Below are 22,878 nucleotides of genomic sequence, written 5' to 3'. Positions count from 1 at the left end.
GAATGTGCGTATTGAAGATCAAGGGCCGTTTCTTCAATTACAGCATCATCAACGTGCACTGCCCACATGAGACGAGACCCGATGACGAGAAGGAAGCATTCTACGCGCAGCTGGAACAAATTTACGACAGCTGTCCACGGGGGGACGTAAAACTCGTCATCGGCGACATGAATGCTCAGGTAGGCCGGGAGGCAATGTACAGGCCCGTGATCGGGCTAACAAACGCGGTAACAAACGACAACGGTCAACGATGCGTAAGCTTTGCAGCCTCCCGAGGAATGGTAGTTCGAAGCACCTTCTTCCCCCGCAAAGATATCCACAAAGCCACCTGGAGATCACCTGATCAACATACGGAAAATCAAATCGACCACGTTCTCATCGACGGGCGATTCTTCTCCGACGTCATCAATATCCGCACTTACCGCAGTGCCAACATTGATTCTGACCACTACCTTGTCGCGGTTTGTATGCGCTCAAAACTATCGACGGTGCACAATACTCGTCGCACAGGAACGCCGGGACTCAATCTCAAGCAGCTACGTAGCATTCGTACTGCAGGGGAATACGCGCAACAACTGGAGTTAGTGCTACTAACGGAAGAGCAGCTTGGTGCGGCGACTCTTGAAGAGGAACATAAGGTCCGCCGTGAGTAGCACTGCTACAACCGTTCTAGGTACGAGGTTATCGAATCGAGGAAACGACTGGTTTGACGGCGAATGTCAGATGTTGGTCGAAGAGAAGAATGCAGCAAGGGCGAGGATGCAGCAACACCGCACGAGGGCGAACGAGGAACGATACAGACAGGCACGGAACAGACAGAACACTGTTTGCCGGAGGAAAAAGCGCCACCAGGAAGACCAAGAGCGCGAAGCGATGGAACAGCTGTACCGCGCAAATGACACACGGAAGTTCTATGAGAAGATGAACCGCTCACGTAGAGGCTACACGCCACAGGGCGAAATGTGCAGAGATACCAGTGGTAACCTTCTCAGAAACGAACATGAGGTGATCGACAGGTGGAAGCAGTACTATGACGAGCATCTGAATGGCGAAGCACAAGATACAGAGAACGGTACAGGAATCAATCTGGGTGCACGCTCAGCCGACGACAGATTCCCAGCCCCTGATCTGTCGGAGATAATTGAGGAGATCGGCAAGCTGAGGAACAACAAAGCCGCGGGCAATGACCAGTTTCCAGGCAAGCTGCTCAAACATGGAGGAGAGGCACTGGCTAGAGCGCTGCACTGGATGATTTCTAGGATTTGGGAGGAGGAGATTCTACCGCAGGAATGGATGGATGGAGTGATATTTCCCGTCTACAAAAAGGGCGATAAGCTAGACTGTTGCAATTACCGCGCAATCACATTGCTGACCGCCGCCTACAAGGTACTCTCCCAAATCCTTTGCCATCGTCTATCAGCAATAGCTAAGAAATTCGTAGGGCCGTACCAAGCGGGATTTACAGGAGCCCACGCCACTACGGATCACATATTCGCGATAAGACAAGTACTCCAGAAGTGTCGTGAATACAACGTACCCACGCATCACCTATTCATTAACTTCAAAGCGGCATGCGACACAATCAATAGAGAACAGCTATGGCAGATAATGCACGAATACGGTTTCCCGGATAAACGGATGGTCAAAGCAACGATGGATAGAGTGATGTGCTACGTCCGAGTATCTTGGACGCTCTCGAGTCCCTTCGAATCTCGGAGAGGGCTACGGCAAGGTGATGGACTTTCTTGTATCTTGTTCAATATTGCCCTGGAAGGTGTGATTCGAAGAGCGAGGATCGACACGAGTGGTACGATCTTCCGAAAGTCCGTACAACTTTTTGGCTTCGCTGACGATATTGATATTGTGACACGTAACTTTGAGAAGATGACGGAAACCTACATCGGATTGAAAGCTGAAGCTAGGCGTATCGGACTGGCCATAAATGCGTCGAAAACAAAATACATGAGAGGAAGAGGCTCTAGAGAAGAAACACTACGCCTCCCACCACGAATATTGATAGACGGTGACGATATCGAGGTGGTTGACGAGTTCGTGTATTTGGGCTCACTGGTGACCGCCGATAATGACACCAGCAGAGAAATTCATAGACGTGTTTTGGCAGGGAATCGTGCGTACTTTGGACTCAGAAAAACCCTCCGATCGAGAAAAGTACGCCACCGCACGAAATTGACCATCTACAAAACGCTAATTAGACCGGTTGTTCTCTATGGCCACGAGACCTGGACTATGTTGGCAGAGGACCAACGCGCCCTCAGTGTTTTCGAAAGAAAGGTACTGAGGACCATCTATGGCGGAGTGCAGATGGAAGACGGAACTTGGAGACGGCGTATGAATCACGAATTGCAACAGCTGCTAGGAGAACCTAACGTACGGACAGCTAAAATCGGACGTCTACGATGGGCTGGGCATGTCATAAGGATGTCGGACGACAGCCCAGTGAAAATGGTTCTTGAATCTAATCCGACTGGTACAAGAAGAAGAGGAGCGCAGCGAGCAAGGTGGATAGATCAAGTGGAGGGTGATCTCAGAAGCATCCGTGCCTTGAGTGGCTGGCGACGAGCAGCCATGGACCGAGTTATGTGAAGACGTATGCTTGATACAGCAAAGGACACCCCAGGCCTATAGCTGTTAGGTAAGGTAAGGTAAGTACAAAGTCACTACACTTTAATGATGCCTAACAAACGTAACAATACAGATACGCGTATTCCGGAATATTATTTACATCCTTCTTCAGTGTATCGGTTTTATGAGTTTTTTTTTGTTTAAAAACAAACGTATAAAACCGATACACTGAAGAAGGATGTAAATAACATTCCGAAATACGCGTATCTGTATTGTAACGTTTGTTAGGCTTCATTAAAGTGTAGTGACTTTATGAAAGTGTAATAACGTGACAGTGAAATAGTGGAATTAAATGGTACATAAATAGTGCAAGTATTGATTCTTGAAATGTTTTACTATAAGAGTGTAACCTGAGATCGTTGGAACTAGACCCGTTTCAAAATTTAGCGAATGATTTTTTTACGCCACTCCCTAAGGAGACCAAACGCTTGGTTTGTTTGCCCAGCTAATTGAGACCCGGGTATTGTCTGTTTCTGAGTTCCGGTCGAGACGGTCCAACGTGACCTTGTGACCTTGATAGTCCGCCAACATCCCAAAGAAAACACCCGCTGAAAACCGAAATCGCTACAGTAAGACCAGACGAATAAAGAAGATTCACTCAAACGATGCTTTTCATCACCTGTAAAGACTTTAGCAGCCACAGAGCTTCAGCTCGCGAGGGGATTAGTAAGGGTAGGTCTATACGATTTCAATCTCCCCCGAATGTTCCCAGGGCATTGGCCTCCTAACAAAGAAGTTTGAGTCAGTCCGTACGATCCCTTTTAAACCCCAGAGAAAGACACATTCTTCTCCGTATATCGCATTATCAAGTTTATAAGCTAAGAAAAAGAAACCTACTTCAAATAGGGGGGCGACCACCCGTCCCGACCCGCGTCGCGACCACCCGTCGAACGTAACTCAGTTCCAACCAGTCAACTAGGTCCGGCGTGAGAGTGCGAACTATAGTATTCATTGGTACTCGAATGGCGCTCTCAAGAGAATTTATTTAGAATTGTATGCGATACTGAGAGTTGTCCATCAACGAGAGGGGCCATACAATACTTAATTTATTCGGTAATGCTACAAGAGAATATGAAGAAAAAAATAAATGAGTTTTCAAAAGTGTTAGACCCTACCCGCCCCTTAAGGTGAAATGTAGCGGATGGCGAAAATCGCGTTTTTGATCAATTATTCAAAAACTAGACCGATCTTCGAAAAACTAAAAACACTTAAGTTTTCGAAATCAAATTTATCATAGCTAAGTATTCTTAGAATTTTGAAATTTTGCTTTGCCGAGCCGTAATTGGTTTTTGAAATGTATAAACGGTTACTGTTCCGTCCCACGGGGATGATTTTAGAACTGAAAAGTAGTGTTTGTAGCAGAATTTCACAAAGAATCTGAAAATGCATCTCAAAATTATAAAATATTATCTAAAACAACCGAAATTTGAAAAAGTTTATATAATCTTTTCCCCTTTTTTTATTGCTTGCGCGCTGCTGTTTCGTATTGAGGTGGTGTGAGAAATGCACGGTGGGCACGGTGGCATTATATCGTGAGCAAAAATTACAAACAAAATTATGACGCGAATTTATGCAGCATTGGGTTTTGTGTTGAAATAAAAACTAGTTGAATACAATAAAATGGGTATTGTAAGAAATCGTTTATTTTCTAAGTAACTGTCATTTATAATGCTAATAATGTCCAATTCTGTTGAGTTCAATGCATTGATGTTGCTGAAGCAATAAAACCTGGCTGTGTGATATCGTATAACAGGTATTATTTTAGATTGTAGCAATTTGTATAGCAAAACTATAGCTTCATCATTGACAAGTTACTGAATGAAATACAAACCAAGTATTATCGTGGTACAAAAACAATGTGATAAACATTGAAAAACAGCAGGCATATACATGGTTAGCAAAATGGTCAATACATATACATATAACATCATGTTAGTCATTCATAATTACTCATGATTTATAGCGTAAGAGTAATCACTAAAAATAACGATTGAATTAGCATATATTCAAAGTGTGAAGGATTCAAAAATCAATTACGTCCAGTCTTTTTTACAAGCCAATATAACGAGAGGTAAGTCCACTGCGCTCAATCATTGAAAAAAGTTCTTGTTTCTATGTGTCCGTTTTTCTTGGTATGCTTGGTGCGACGGTTCGTTCAACTGAAGCGGATAAAATTTTGCGCGCATTTTATGACGCTACATTTCACCTTAAAGGAACATAAGCTCTAACTGATTCAAAGACATTAATTATAACTACTGGTCATGTAAAAATTATGTGCAAGATCTATTCTACAGCAAAGCGCAAAGTTTAAAATTTTTTTCTACTTAAATACTTGAGGACGAAATTATTTTTACATTCAAATTCAACAGTATTCTTGGATGATGAATGGTTCACCAGTAAGAGTATGTTTGAACCACTTATACTACCGAGGAATTGTTTGGACGAATTGTCTATATTTAAGAAAAAGAGAATTTTTCATACTCTCCTTTCATAGCTCAATACTATTAAAAGTAATAGGGCACACTCGTCGGCAAGTATGTATGGAATGATTCGTTCTTCAATCTGTTTACTCGTCTTTATATTCAGCATCGGAGCCGGTAACTCAGTCTGTTGGTATGAGTGCTGTAGCTGGGCTGTTTTTGTTGCTCGTTCTTCGTATTGAACACTGCTGCTATTGTCTAAAATTTTATAATTTTTTTGATGCAGAAAAAATGGTATCATCTCGCATATAAATAGTTTAAGCAGGTTTTTATTCATTTACTTGTGCATTTTAGTCCTCTCAATTTTAAATATAGCCACTGACCACAGATTTCCTTTGCCATAATACCGATAGTTATACTTTTGCACGGTCTAAACCTTGACAACAAGTAGTTTTGTTACTTACTTCACCCGGCGAACGACAATTACAATTTGCATAAAACACTCGAACAAAAACTTCCTACTGACGTAACTACCCATGCATCATCAATCATGGTAACCCATGAGTCAGCAAACAAAATTTGACGACTCTATCAGTTGAACTGTAATCGTGATGCGCATTCAAATAACGGCACCTCGCTGCGTCGTAAACGGACAACGTGCGGTACTTTGTGCACACCGGATACGCCCTTTTTGGCATCTACAACATCCTAGATGACCTATTAGCCTAGCTCCGGACGGCCGACGACCCGAGCGATAATTAGCTGCAAAGACAGCTGAAGAGGAAGATTGAGAGAAACGTGGTTACATCGCTCCCAGCACTTGGCCGGGAGGTCGGTGCAACTCGTCAAACAGTGGAAAAATTTCGGAGCGTTGAATTTTGGTTTCGGAGCTGCAGGCAATGACGCAGTGGCATCGGCTGAATAAGATGGTCTACTCGATTTTTCCAGTGAATCTCAATGTAACGGTGGTGACACAAGATACCTATCTCACCCTGGATGGCAACGACTGGCAGGGCACTTCGTGGGCTGACAATCAATGGGAAGGGGAAATCAGAGCCGATCTTGTTTTGCTACAGATTGGCCGTGAACAGAGAGTATGAAATGCCTGTCGGAAGTTACGTCGTTAATAAAGAAATACCATGTAGCGAAGATGCGGTGGTCGGGTCGGTTCTGCCGTCGAATATACATGTGTGAACCCGCCCAGTTTCCCCTAGCTGCGTCCCATCGGGAATTTCTGGTTTAACCGGAAGCGTAAGATCGACTCTAACAATTTCAGAGGAATTGACAAATAAAATGAACAAAGAATTCGAAAACATGCCTACACGCATAGTATTGTCCACAATGGCATTCCGGTTAACTGCCGCTTGCAAGGGCGTGAATTTTTTTTCGAAGTCTGCCTAAATTATTTCCCTTCATGGTAAATATCCATCAAAATCTAGGTAATCTGCCTAAAATCCAACAACCATAACAAGTATTCACGCCAAATTTGATAAGCTTAACTTTAGACAATCAACCCGCACTCTACCTCCTCCTATCACCTTTCTAAAACCCTGTAACGAATACACCCAACACTAAAATGGCAAGAATTATCTGTCTACATCATATGCACGATTTAGGGAAAATCAGATCAATTAGAACTACGAAATCTTTTGCTCTTTTTAAGTACACTGATAGCGACACTTACAACAGCTTTTCTCCATATGCAAACAATTCATTAAATACAAAAGCGACTCGACTCGGTGATACTCCTAATATAGGACGGGATTTTCGAGATCCACGTTGTTTGAAGGTATATTGCTAGCTTTATGAATTATATCATTGTGATATAGAGGAACCGGTGACGTTACAGGATTCTGTTGAACTTTTTTTTTCATTTATTATAAGCTTCGTGTTCGTGTTCTCGACAAGCTTACATTTCATATTTTTTGGACAACGATAAACTCAACATTTTAAATCAACAAACTTTATTTTTCTTGCACTTGGCGGACTGGAACCGGCATAACAGAAATATCTTTGTTTGGCTATCAACTTAAAACAAAAATGCCTTACAAGAACACTTTTGAAATGATTTTTTTGTGCGCTTATCACCGTGTAATTCCGCAATTTAAATGAAATTTAGATATTTTATATGGGATCTTCTTTGAAACCAGGTTTGGGAAGATCGATTCCACCATCCGAAAAGATATGCATGCACAAAAATGAAACAAACACTCATTCGATAGGTATATAACAATCGGCTTTCTATGCGTGCAAAAATATCCGAAGAATGGTTAGTAAATATTCGTTAGTACACCCTCAATTCCTTTTTCTAACTTTCCTTGGAGTATTATCAAGGTAGGTTTTATATTATGACAAACAAAAATGCTTGCACGAAATTTTGATTTAAATGAGATGTTACATTTTTCTAACAATTTTCTAATTCTTCATATACTACACAAAAAAGTAAAAAATATCATCAGATATCAGATGCAATCGAAGTATATTTTTCAGATATCAGATGCAATCAAAGTATATTTTTCGAAAAACCAAATATTCAGAAATTGTTTTGTTAAAATTTTACATAACTGATGAACCAGACAATATAAAAAATCTTCTTTCACTAAAAGTTGTGTCTTTTTAGACTCTAGAATTTGTTCGAATTCAAATATAAAAGATCTTCAGCAAAGTTGCATAAAATTGATTGTTTTGGATTATTGTGACCATAAATGCGTCAAAATCAAAACGCCTCGAATATAATCGCTGATAATACTAGCAGAGAAATTAAGAGGCGTATTTTATAAAGAAAGCTTGTGTACTTTGGACTCAGAAAAACCCTTCGAGCGGGTAAAAACGCCATCGCACGAAATTGACCATCTACAAAACGGTCAATAGACCAGTTGTTTTCTTTGACCACGAGACCTAGACTATGTTGACAGAAACACGCCCATAGTAATTGAGAATGAAAAGTGCTGCGGACTATCTATGGCGGAGTACAGATGAAAGATAGAACGTGGAGACGGCGTATGAATTACAAATTACAACTGCTGCTAGAAGAATCACCCATCATATGAGTGTTAAAATCGAATAGATTCGACGTGGCTAGGATGATAATGACATGGATAAAGGGCGACAGTCCAGTGTAAATGGTTCTTAAATCTAGAAGTGGTACTGGGGAACGACGGTGAAAAGGTACCAGCGGAACGGAGTCGAGTCGTTTGTCGACGTGACTTTTTGCAATCCCGGCCTGGTCGGAGACTTCAACTGGAGAGTGGAAGATGGCTATACCCATAGCGACCACCTAGCCATACGTTATACGATAGGTACCCAGCGAAGTACAGCAGCAGGGGAAATACCCCCGGAACCCGAGCGTGGAAGTGCGTGGAGCGTGGAAGAGTTGGTAGCCGCCCTGACACGAGCGATCGATGCACAGAGGTACGCCCGTGGATCAACAGACGACCGGTCTACTGGTGAACGAGCAAAGTACAACCCTTTGAGCGACCTGCTTAAGGGCCAGGAGAAGGATGCAAAGAGATAGATCACCAGAAACAAGAGCAGTGAAGAACGAAGCGTTGAAAGCGGTCAAGTTTGCTCCGAAAGACTATTCGCGTAAGCAAAAAAGCCTGCTTCGATAACCCTTTGTCAGTGTACCGACTCCAACCCATGGGGTGATACCTACATGATGGTTACAGCCAAAATAAGAGGACGAACAACGAGTTGTTGGCAGCGGCGAGATCGCTAAGAAAGTCCCCGTGCCAGATGGTATTCCGCAGGTTCTTTCGTGTATAAGAAAAGGGGTCGTTCTGCGTTCGCTTTTGACTTTAGAATGTCGATTTATTTTTCCGCATATTAGTTTTATTGATTATAACATTTTTATCTGTATGTTCATCAAGAAGTCTTGAGACTTGACATGTATCGAAAAGGTTTTGGTAATAATTATTTGGAGGAGGCTAATGTTTAATAAACATCGCTCGACCCGCAGCGAATGGCGGTGCGCATGGTTTGAAGTGTTTATAATCATTGCGTTACTTTGCATGTGCGCTGTAAGCAATTCAAGTGTTTAAGATAGGAGGACCGTTTTTGGTACCGAGCATAATTTCGGTCATATTGGTCCAAATTATAAAAAAATAAGTGCTACGATGTATGGCTGGTTTCCAGTATTCTCAAGAAGACGTTTACAATATAACTACATTGTGTCGAAATGACATGTAATATTGAAATTGTTCTAAGGGATTAACATGGAAAACGTGGTGGTTTTGTAATTCCGCCACACCTTCCGCGTAAAAAAATGATGAAGTTTACGGAGTCATTTTCGATTGATAAAGATTAAGGTATGGTTTCAAGAAGTCTTTTACAATATTGTATGAACTGTAATGTGTTTTACAATTTTTGATTTTTCTTCTGTGATATAATTCCTGGGTTTTGATTTTATTATATTATTGCAAAATGATCAATAGTGTAATTTGTGTGATATCTGATAATGTTGTTGTATTTGATTACAATTTAACAATTTGATTTTTGTAAACTGTATGAGTTTGCTTTTTTTGCATTTGGGTGGTCTATGCTTTTTACTATAAAGGGACCTTTGTAAATTTGGTCTAATTTTGTTCTATTGTGATTTTCTAACATTACCTTATCATTTATTTGAATGGAAGAGGGTTTTGATTTATTTTCTTGGTCTGAGTTTCGTTCAGTTTTGCTTCTGTCTATAAGTTCTTTTACTATCAACGCTGCAGTCTTTAATTTGAATTTTAATTCTGAATAGTATTCATCGTAATTATATATCAGTTCTATGAATCCTGGATTTTTTAATTCGTTTGGTACTGATGCTATTTTTCCAAAAATCAGTTCAAAAGGTGTAACTTTGTGGAAGACTTAATTTTTATATTCGGTTCCCTGGTTTGAACCTTTAAAATAGACATATTACTTAACATGTCTGTGTTTATTTTAATCCTAGAGAGCGCATCCGTTCCTACATACATTTTAACTTGTACGTATTCTACTTCGAAGTCGAATTCTTCGAGGTCTAAACGCATTCTTGTTAATTTTGAAGAAGGATTTTTCATCGAAAACAGATAAACCAATGGCCTTTGATCTGTTTTGACAAGAAACTTTCTTCCATATAAATAAGGTCTAAAGTTTGTGATGGCCCAATGGATTGCTGTCAGTTCCTGTTCAATAGTCGGCTTATTTGATTCGCCTTTGGTGAACGATCTACTTGCGTACGCTATCGGTAAATCAATGTTATCGTGCTTTTGGGCTAGAACTGCACCGCAGGCCATTTTGGAAGCATTTGTGATTGCTATAAATTGCTTGTTAAAGTCGGGGAATTGTAAAATTGCTGGCGTTAAAAGTTTATTTTTTGGTGTTTGTAAGGATTGTTCGCATTCGGGCGACCAAACATTTTTTGTATTTTTTCTAAGTAGTTTGTTTAATGGGAATGCTATTTACGCAAAATTTTCTATGAAGCGACGATAGTATTTACAAAATGCTACGAATCGTCTGACTTCTGATAATTTTTATTGCTGAGAATTTGGATGGATCTGGTAAAATACCTTTTTCCGAGATGTGATGACCCAAATATGTGACATCACTTCCGAAAAAATTACGTTTTGTTGGGTTTAGTTTTAAGTTATATTTTCTGAGTTGTTGAAAAACAATTTCTAATTTTTTCAAATGGTGGTTGATTGAACAGCCCACCACAATAATGTCATCACTGTATGAGCGATTGTCATCATACGTTGGAAGTTATTGGGCGAAATATATAGTCCGAAAGGTAATCTATTAATTTCGTAGTGGCCTATTAAACTCGAAAATGCTGTGTATTTTTTTTTTGAGTTTTCTTGTAATTCAATCTTATTAAAGCCATCGGTCGAGTGTCGTAAAATACTTTGCTCGACCTAGATTATCAAGTACTTCATCGATTCTTGGTAAGGGAAATTTGTCTGCAATATTTTTTTGTTTAATAGTCGAAAATCAATGACTAATCGCCATTTTTGTCTTCAATGTATGATTTTTTCGGTACTGGTAAAATTGGTGAGTTGTACGGGGATACGGAAGGTTGTATAATGCTTTCATCAAGCATTTTATCAATTTGGTTATTCATTTCTTTTTTGTGAGCTTCGGGTGTTCGATAATTTTTTATGTACACTGGTGATTTAATTTCTAAATTAATTTCCTGTTTATAGAAATTGTTTGCACTTAATGGATGACGATTCAATTGCGATATAAATTATACAAACTTCGTAGTTCTAAAACTAGATGTTTGCGACAAACCGGTTACATTAATTGTAGACACAGGTGCAGACATTTCTATATTAAAAGAAAGCGCATTAAAACCTAACATGCTTATTCACATGAATGAGAACTGTATTATAAATAGTGTTACCGAAGGTAAAATGGAAGACGAAGGTAGCACATATGCTAATATTAAACTAAATAATAATTTAATACCACATATATTCCAAATAGTTAATGATAAGTTACCTATTTTTACAGACGGAATTCTAGGTAGAGATTTCCTAATAAACTACGAATGCAAGATATGCCTAAAAACATGGTTAATTACTTTCGAAATAAATAATGAAATTTTCGATATACCTATTAGAGATAAATTCAATGAAAAATTCATTATAATACCACGATGCCAAGTAATTAAGGAAATTAAATTAAAAAATATCACTGAGGATAGCGTTATCCTATCCAGTGAAATAAAGCCAGGAGTGAATTATTCAAATGCTCTAATCAGTCCTGGTGCCCAATATGTGAATATTATGAATACTAGTGATAGTTTTTCACAGATTTCTCTCAATGATTGAATAGAAAAAATTGAAGTAATCCCAGCTAGCAACTGTGAAGCAGCCGGAAACGAAAATCAAAATTTTGAACAAGGACGTTGATAATATATCTGCAGGACTTCCTGGCCAACAGGAACTTCTAAGTCCGTATAGGCGGATCCCTATCCCAAACATTCGCAGAACAAAACGTAGTCCCACAAGGGTCGGTTCTAGCCGTCACCTTATTTCTAATAGGAATTAACTCCATTTTCAAACACGTCCCCAAAGGGGTGCGGATTTACGTGTATGCCAATGACATTATTATACTAGTCACCGGTAAATCCAGGAAAAGAATCCGAAATAAAATCCAACAAGCAGCGAACGCTATCTGCAAATGGGCAGAAAGCGTAGGCTTCAATATCGCTCCCAACAAATGTACTATTTCACATTTCTGTAGGAAAAAAATCTAGATACAGACCATCCGATAACGATCAAGAAATCCCCAAAAATTATCGGCGTTGCCTTCGACCGAAACTTCTCCAATCACTTTGCACAAATTAAGAAATACTGCGAGTCCAGACTGAACCTTATCCGGTCCATCTGCTCTGGTCATCCAAAATGGAACCGTCACCATGGAATCAACATTGCCAAAGCTCTGATATGGAGTAGAATTTTTTATGGCATAGAGACAACGGCCATAGGTAGTTAATTCCTTAAACTTTTGAGCCCTACCTACAACAGGGCCGTTTGACTAGCTTCAAACCTCCTCCCAAGTACCCCAGCAATGGCGGCGTGCGTAGAGTCAGGCCAACTACCTCTCAGAAGGCACTTGGCCTGGACAATCGTACGCAGAGCCATGGGTTACTTGGAGAGAACATCGGAAAACAACTGCACATTATTGGATATAGCCAAGTCTTTGTACCAAGAATTCACAGGACAAAGACTTCCTAAACTGGCTCGCCTACACCAAGTCTGGAAGAAACCCTGGTACCAACAGGATCTCCCCAGAATCGATACTTCACTGGCACCCTCCCTCGGAGCCAAACCAATACCAGCAGCTGCGAAACGATGCTTCAATCAAATCACGGCCGACAAGTTCAAAGGTTCAGCCTTATTCTTCACTGACGGCTCACGGACATACTATGGCACCGGGTTCGGTGTTTGGGGATCTAATACCTCCATTCATCGTAGCCTAAATCCTATCTGCTCTGAGTTCTCGGGGGAAGCTGCTGCTATTCTCGAGTGTATAAAAATCATTCCCCCGGGATCCGACGCCGTGATTTTCTCGGATTCCCTAGCAGTAATCACTTCTTGGGAGGAGGGAGAATCCAGGCATCCCTTTGTCCAGGCGATCGAGACATACTGTGGCAGCAATGTCACGGTCTGCTGGATCCCTGGACATAGCGGGATCCCGGGCAATGAAAACGCGGATACACTAGCGGCTATGGGCAGGAAAAGTCGCCGCGCTACCTCTGAGGTTCCTTCAGCAGATATACTGATGGACTTCAGGGACAAACTCTCCAACCTCTTCGTACAACAATGGAGAGCGTCCGGCGGCCTACTGCCCAAAATAAAGGGGGATCTTACAACCTGGACGGACCGCCCTGACTGCCGGGAACAGCGAGTACTATCTCGGCTACGGACGGGGCACATACGGCTCACCCATAAACACTACCCCACCAGGCAACCCCCAGCAACGTGCTCCTCCTGCAAAATACAGCTAACGGATGAGCACATCTTCAGGAATCAGAACAAATAGGCTCAAATGGCACGTTTCCCTTGATATTTGGAGATTTGTGCTGGTTGAGCACATCTTAGTTAACTGTCCGGAGTTTCACAACCTCCGTGCACAGTATAACATAAACACATCCATAAGAAACATCCTTGCGAACGACCCAGTAGCCGAGATAACGTTAATCCTCCTCCTCAAAGACGGAAACATCTACAACTCCATCTAACAGTCGAAACAAATAGTCTACACAACTCTTACTTTTATCTCCCGCCTCAACACACCAGCCCAACAACAAAACAACCAGAACCCCCCACAGATATAACCCCAAAGCATTCGACTCTTCTCACTCCATACCACCATCACCTACCACCCAACAAAACCTACTTTTACCACCCACGACTTAACCGCCCTTCACACAACAGTCGAACAGCAATATAACCACAAACCCCACCCGAAAAATACGCCCCCCAATCCTATTCCCATCATTTCATGCCCCTTCTGACATTAACCAAAACCACCTTTTCACTGAACAATCAAAATTCTCGGACGCAAATCCCCTACTAACCCCAACAAAAAACAGTACCCGTCCTTAACTCGGCCGGAGATATGAATGGATAGCGCCCCCGCTTCTCCTAACTTTCGATAACATCCGCCCGTTCTCCAAGGCTTGGCTTCACCATCTACGATGCAGAACTAACAAGATCTATATCTAGAACAGCGCACTAACATCTGCAGGAAACCCACCCACCAACACATTATAAACCACCCCCCCCCTCCCTCACCCCTCCGCTTTTTAATGAACACTCACTTTCCTTTTGCCCACGTTTCTATTTCTTTCCATGCTCAACGACAAAACTCCCTCCTGGGAGGCTGCCCAACGCTAACATTTGAAACAGCTCAAGGAGCCGTCATGAACTGGACTGATCCAACCCGCTGTCATCCGCCGGGGGGCCGGATCCACCGGGGATGTTTCACGCGGCCAGCAAAACAGACCAGCTCCAACACTCGGACTGTCAACGAGCAAATACGAAAGCCGATGGACCCTGGTGTGCGAGCCAGCCATAATGAACCCACCAAAAATACCAAGAAAGAAAACCTGCGGGCCATCCGCAAGGGGGCTGGACCCCCTTGGGATGACTCCCGCGGCCACAACGGAATAGGAAAACAAAACAAACATAAAAAAACACAAAACTCTGTAAGCCAAAACGGTTAAATTTTATAACGGTTAAAGAATATTCTGTGAAATTTTCAAGTCTATTAGAATACAACTCAGCTAGTTATGGGCCTTTATCTTTGCTTTTCTCATACTGCAATGAAGTAAGAGTTCGGCGCACAGGTCCAAGATTTCTGCTTCGATTGACTTAAAAACGTGACAAAACATTCTTGAAATGTTTCATTATGATAAAGTACAAAAGAAAGTATATGATTTTTTGAAAATGTTAGACCCTACGGGCTCCCTAGAGTAATAAACTGTTTCCTTCGAAAAGAAAGTAAAGAGAAAAAAACTTTGAACGCGTTTTTCTCGAATGCAGGTTTTGAAAGTCTGTGTCCATCGTCATTCAAAAACTACTGCACCAATTTGTTTTCAAATTTTGAACACATTTTCTACGTGTAAAATACCAGACCCCCCGTTTTCTTTTTTGCTTTTTGTTACTAGGTTTTACAGCTATAAAATGGCGAATTTTTTTGTGAATATATATATATATATATATATATATATATATATATATATATATATATATATATATATATATATATATATATATATATATATATATATATATATAAAGGGTGATTTTTTAAGAGCTTGAGAACTTTTTTAAACAATAAAACGCATAAAATTTGCAAAATCTCATCGGTTCTTTATTTTAAACGTTAGATTGGTACATGACATTTACTTTTTGAAGATAATTTCATTTAAATGTTGACCGCGGCTGCGTCTTAGGTGGTCCATTCGGAAAATCCGCTTTTTTATCGACAAATTTTGTTCAGCGATGAGGCTCATTTCTGGTTGAATGGCTACGTAAATAAGCAAAATTGCCGCATTTGGAGTGAAGAGCAACCAGAAGCCGTTCAAGAACTGCCCATGCATCCCGAAAAATGCACTGTTTGGTGTGGTTTGTACGCTGGTGGAATCATTGGACCGTATTTTTTCAAAGATGCTGTTGGACGCAACGTTACAGTGAATGGCGATCGCTATCGTTCGATGCTAACAAACTTTTTGTTGCCAAAAATGGAAGAACTGAACTTGGTTGACATGTGGTTTCAACAAGATGGCGCTACATGCCACACAGCTCGCGATTCTATGGCCATTTTGAGGGAAAACTTCGGAGAACAATTCATCTCAAGAAATGGACCGGTAAGTTGGCCACCAAGATCATGCGATTTGACGCCTTTAGACTATTTTTTGTGGGGCTACGTCAAGTCTAAAGTCTACAGAAATAAGCCAGTAACTATTCCAGCTTTGGAAGACAACATTTCCGAAGAAATTCGGGCTATTCCGGCCGAAATGCTCGAAAAAGTTGCCCAAAATTGGACTTTCCGAATGGACCACCTAAGACGCAGCCGCGGTCAACATTTAAATGAAATTATCTTCAAAAAGTAAATGTCATGTACCAATCTAACGTTTAAAATAAAGAACCGATGAGATTTTGCAAATTTTATGCGTTTTATTGTTTAAAAAAGTTCTCAAGCTCTTAAAAAATCACCCTTTATATATATATATATATATATATATATATATATATATATATATATATATATATATATATATATATATATATATATATATATATATATATATATATATATATATATATATATATATATATATATTTATTTATTTATTTGATTTATTTGATGTGCAGGTCATTTTACTGAGTATCTCAAAAAAAGAAGAAAAAGCAGCTAAGAATGATCTCGATTTCAAGCAAGCCATATACTGACACTTGTCGCAGAAGAACCGGTCGTTGGAGACTATGAAAATGACTTCGAAGAGCGGTGTCATAAGGGGCTTAAAGAGGTGCAACATTTAAAGTCAGCAAAACAAAAACCAAACAAAACTTAGGTAAAACATATGGGATCCACATGGAAAGTCGATTGTTCAGAATATCAGCATCTATTAGGTAATACGACTGCTCGTTTAAGGGGGAAGAGGTGGGGGAGGGGGAGCGGACAGGATTTTTGTTTTTGAACTATTGTTCAACAAAATAAATTCAAACGTTGTGCATAATACCAAGCATCATTTGAACAACATTTTGTAATTTTTTCGTCGAAAAGAAATGAGAAATAAGTCACTGAAGAGGTATTTTATATATATATATATATATATATATATATATATATATATATATATATATATATATATATATATATATATATATATATATATATATATATATATATATATATATATATATATATATATATATATATATATATATATATATATATATATATATATATATATATATATATATATATATATATATATATATATATATATATATATATATATATATATATACATATATATATATATATATATATATATATATATATATATATATATATATATATATATATATATATATATATATATATATATATATTTATATATATATATATATATATACATATATATATATATATATATATATATATATATATATATATATATATATATATATATATATATATATATATATATATATATATATATATATATATATATATATATATATATATATATATATATATATATATATATATATATATATATATATATATATATATATATATATATGCAACATATATATTTATTTTCGGAAATATTTCGTGAAGGCAAGACCTAGATCTCCTCCTTGATTTACCATCGATGAAGCAACTGTGCCAAGTTTGATAGCAATCCGTTAGCTCTTGTGTTCATACTTTCGACATCTTGATAGGTACACGGTTCTCTTTGTCTTCGACTTGACACCGCATTCGACAACACCCTCTCGTTCTCTTAGGTAGCTTTGCTATGCTACCGAAATCCTTCCTTCTTGCACGACCGCGATGATTGGGGTCCGATTTTGTTTACAAATACTCTCCTAATAAACTTGCATACGCAAAGCTGTAACTTGTATCTAACACCTTGTTGAATTTTATTATATTAGTTTGATGTTTAACTATGAATCAATATATACGTATTATGTCATTTTATTTTGAATCCATGAAAACTATGAAAAGAATCCCGTTTGAGTATCTTCTTTTAGTTATATCCCATCATCCTTTTACTACTACTTGATATTGTTTAAGTGTTTGTATTAAGTTTGTTTTCCATTATAAAAAAAAATTTTTATAATTCTCTCTTTTGTGATAATTTATTGTTATCTCTTTATTGTTATCCCACTGATTTTCATGCATGAATTGTTTTTTTCTCACATAACTTTTTTCGTGATCCATCCAAGTTGATTTTTAGTTCCCATTTGGTTTTCATATTGCATAGTCAGTTAACATCTTGAGAACATTGATTTTGTTTTAATCCCGTTTTTATAATGTTTTTTCTGTTTTTGTAACGTATCATAACCAATAATGTTGGCTTGTAGCTTTGGGTTTTCCCATTCTTTTCTAAATACCCGTATATTGTTTTACGTATCCTAGTTTTTCAAAACGGATTATTTCTCCTTTGATACTTTTAACCCCGATTCATTCTTCAATAGTTTGTTCGTGTTGATATCTAGTCATACACCTTTAAATAACTTTTGTCCGTTTTGAATTAACTTATCTACACTTTTATGTTGCGTATTCAAACAATATCGCTTTGTCAAATATATTTTTCGCTATTAATTTTCATAATTTGTTAACTTGAATTTCATATTGATTTTGTGTTCCAAAATCTCATACTTGGTTCAAAGTCTTTCTTTTGTTACACTTTTTCATAACTAATAAACTTCAATTCGTTCTTTATCCTATTATTTCGTGCTTCCATTATGTATATTGTCTTATAATATGCTAATTTTTGTCTTGAAAACGACTTACTTTACTATGGGGTGCCTTTTCAAAATTAGCCATATGGAAGAATAGGCAGAACTTAATCGTGAATATCTCGACTTGTATTAATGGTAGCAACATAATTCTTTCACCATCTAATCAAAAATATGATCAGGAATTTAGAATAATATTTTGAACAGTGTGCGATAACCACAAACAACTCAAAAATAATGTTTTCTTAAAATTTGAAAACAACGCGGAAAACTCTTTACTTTCGCTTGGGTTTTTCGCGCAAGGACGACGATTTTGAGGTAGTCAGGCACATATCTTCAACTGAATGCGTATAAAAGGGGGACCGTGGTCGAAAATCGATCATTTCTTTTCGTGCGTTCGGTGGAAGCAGACGTCGTGGGAGTGGAATGATCAACCAGCAGCGCCGGAGAATGCACCTTCTGCGTGGTTAAAACCTCAAACGCTCAGGTCGCATCTCTCATTCGCTTGCTGGCCATCGAGGCGAGAGGACTGACATCGCGGGAGTTAAACTTTCAACCAGCAGCGCCGGAGAATGCACCTTCTGCGTGGTTAAAACCTCAAACGCTCAGGTCGCATCTCTCATTCGCTTGCTGGCCATCGAGGCGAGAGGACTGGCATCGCGGGAGTTAAACTTTCAACCAGCAGCGCCGGAGAATGCACCTTTTGCGTGGTTAAAACCTCGAACGCTCAGGTCGCATCTCTCATTCGCTAGCTGGCCATCGAGGCGAGAGGACTGGTATCGCGGGAGTTAAACTTTCAACCAGCAGCGCCGGAGAATGGACCTTCTGCATTGTATTATTGCTTTTTTAAATAATAATTCCTATCATCAGACTTGAAATATTTTTCAACAGCATGAGTCATCAATGAAACATTCTCATGGATTGTGCAAACACATATGTTATGTGAAGTAGAACTTCCAGTGTTTTGGTATTAATGCTGCAAATGTACTAAATCCAATATTTCGATCTGGAAATTCCACCTTATAATTCAAATAAATTTCTTTCAATGATAAATAGAGCAATCGTTTTTGTTTGCGTTCACACTCACCATTCATTTTGACTGTGACGCAATCTCTTGATCCCGGCATTACTCTACTGACGTCATCGCTGTTGAAATATTGAAGCACCACGTTTTCTATCGTTTCATTCCTGCTGCGTCCCGTTTGTTTCTTGCCTTTTTTATAAATATAAAAAATAGGTATAGAATTCGCTCAAACTTTAGAAAAATTTTCCGAGGCCCGGAGGGCAGAATGTTATATACCAATCGATTCAGCTTGACGAACTGAGCAAATGTCCGTATGTGTGTGTGTGTGTGTGTGTGTGTGTGTGTCTGTATGTGTGTTGTCAACTAAGAGGTCGAGATCTCAGAGATGGCTGGACCGATTTTCATCAAACTAGTCGCAAATGAAAGGTCTCCCCATCACCCAGAACGCTATTGAATGGTTTTGAGATGGAATGTTTACTTTTTGAGTTATACGATGTTTTATGTCAAAACTTTCAGTTTTTTGACAGTATCTGTTACAATTGACCTTGAAAACAGCATATATTTTCAGACTTAAATTCCGCACGGTAACACCTATCCAACAAGCCATAGATTGTTAAAATCCGTCCATTTTTAACGGAGATATCGAACATTTTGGGTAACCGACTTTTTCCCCTATTCCAGCAGTAGAAGTTTTGAGCGCTGTCTGGCAAAGAAATGCTTGGGAACAACATAAAACACGATTTTTATACCGTTACATACATTTGTTTCTAAGTACGCCAAAGACTGTGTACGGCATGATATTTTGCCTCGGACCGATTTTAGCACGGTTCGTTTTTGGCAGCATAATCGTTCGAAAAAGATACAAAAATTCCGTGCAAATCACTTGTTACCTATGACAATCAGATGGCCACATGTCGATATAGCCAAAAAGCTGTTCACTACGGTAAGCCATGTGATAAACTGGACAAGGAGACAACTACACCAAAACACAACGGTGCTTCCTTCACAAAAAGAAAAAGGGTGACGAGATCCAATTAAAAAAATTTTTTTTTTCAAATCGGTTCAATCGGCCAAGCAACCCCAGTACACCTGTGACAGCCACCAACAACAATGAAGCATCCCCTTCCACGAATTCATCATCATCCCCTATAGAACAAAGTACACCAGCTGCAGTTAACAACTTACCATCCAACCAACCAGCAACTGCAACCAATGTACAACAAGGTGCATCTACAGCAACTAGCAACGAAAAGAAGGCGGAAATCGACAACAATACAAATACCATCGATGCGGTAATGGATGACGAGACGAACCACGAACGAAGTGCCCCTCAATCCTCGCAGGAGGGAAATGGAAGCTCCTCTCCCCCTAGAAAAGGGTGACAACGAGATCCAACTCAAAAAACTACAAGGATCAGCCCCATGGGGTTGTTCGAGCCGTTGATGTGGAACAAGGCAACCAAAATTTCCAATGATTGACATTTTCAATTAATCGTCACACTTTTGAATCCGCAAATGCACAAGAGTCTGCTTAGATTGACCCTTATTCGGAATCAACACCGAAGACGCGAACCCAGAATATAGACTCTATTTATCGTGATTTGTATTTGTTTCGTAGCCGACGAAATTACATCAATAGCCCAAATGTATACAATTAAATGTTTGTACATGCTTGTGATACGGATATCGATATTCAAGCTTCTCTTCACCAAGCTTGAGTTCAAGTTTTGTATGCAAGCAGTTATTTTTATAGCGTTTCTCTACCATTACTACCATTTTGCGATTTCGGTTGAAGCGATAAAATATTTCTCATTATCAATCGAGTTCATCTTATATAAATTAGAAATTGGTCTTATGCACTCAAAATTTACCCTGGGGTAGTTGTCAATTTCTCAGGCGAAACGACATAACATGGGATTTCATCCAATCTTGCATGACACAAGATCAGAGCATACCAATAAAAGCTTCAAATCGTTTATGGCACTTTTTATCTTGCTGTGTAGCAATAACCTACCTCTAGCAAGCTACGCATAAGACTGAAACGTTAGTTATAATTTCGCTTCTATTTATAGATTCGCGTGCTTCCAACAGCTTTGCTTTTGCTTCGATTGACCAATCAGAGCGCTGCTTTCCCTTTGATATATTGCTTACTCCTTCAAAACCGTCGACCATGGCAGGGAAATCCGATATGCCGGAGATTTTTTGCAGCCAAAATAGGACACTGCTAGCTATTAATCAACATTTCAATGATATAAAATTAAAAATACATGGCTATGAACATTCAAATCAATACGTATAAATATTTCCAATCAAATGGTGACATAATATTAATCATTGATACAAAATTGACTAAGCTGTAATTGTTCAAAACCTGACCACATTTCTACGTGTATTTTTCTTGAGTTTCTAGTTTGCACTGCTATATAGAAAACAAAAATGTGTTCCACATTAAATTTTTTTTTAAATCGGTTCAATCGGCCATGTAAAGCTTGTATGCAAATAGGCCTGAATAAAAATATCTTTTAAATAACAAAAATCAAGTCTACAATAGTTATTCATCAGCTGTGTTATTTCAACAGGTTCACCTATCAATTCAATACTTTAATTGATCTGTTGAACACTATTTATGAAATAACTGTTGAACTTTTCAGATATAATTTGTTCTGTGTACTCTCCTATACCGTTAAAAGTTATGATTTTCGATGCACTATGTGAAGGCTTGATCAACTGTTTGAGAATTTTCCATAACTCTCTGCTGTTTTGTTGATTTTGATCGATCTTCCTCTGTATGTATTAACATCTAGTCTTCTTTAAGGCCCGTGAATAAATATTTCGTGCTTGTGTACTCCAGTGACTATCATTGTTAGTTCTACAGAATCTCTTGTACTGTCTATCAGAATCTCTTGTACTGTTTATCTGCATCTCGACGTCTCTGTTATGAACATTCATATAATTGTTTTGCAGTTGTGATTGGGTGTTCATGTAGTTTAGCCAAGCTTCCACATCGTGCCATTCGCTTTAAATTACCCCCGAGTGCACGCATGGTCCTTTACCATGAGAAGTTGCAAAAAAATGCCACTCAACATCAGTGTTATACATTGATTTAAATTTACAGACTTGCAAATTTTTTTCTGTTTTTGCAGCTCCGTCAGGCATAAATATTGCCTTTTTAATTTAAATTTTGTCTTTCAAAACTGACATTAAGTGTGACATAAACACTTGAACCGCGATGGTATCGTGTTTAGGCACTTCAGCATCCTGAAGCACAAATGAAAAATTTTCTGAAAAATCACAAATAATTATAATTTCTCCTGTCTTTAAATAAGATTTTGCCATTTTAA

The 22,878-nt window shown here is 38.7% G+C and overlaps 1 protein-coding gene across 3 annotated transcripts in view; it reads right to left on the bottom strand.

Annotated features, from left to right (window-relative positions):
- LOC131435423 (kinesin light chain) overlaps positions 1–22,878 on the bottom strand; it is a 331,832-nt gene that overhangs the window by 21,296 nt on the left and 287,658 nt on the right. The window lies entirely within an intron of this gene.

This window comes from Malaya genurostris, chromosome 3 (genome assembly GCF_030247185.1).
Source record: "Malaya genurostris strain Urasoe2022 chromosome 3, Malgen_1.1, whole genome shotgun sequence".
Taxonomy (NCBI): domain Eukaryota; kingdom Metazoa; phylum Arthropoda; class Insecta; order Diptera; family Culicidae; genus Malaya; species Malaya genurostris.
The sequence above is the reverse complement of the archived record's forward strand: the minus strand, read 5'-3'. Positions and strand labels throughout refer to the sequence as shown.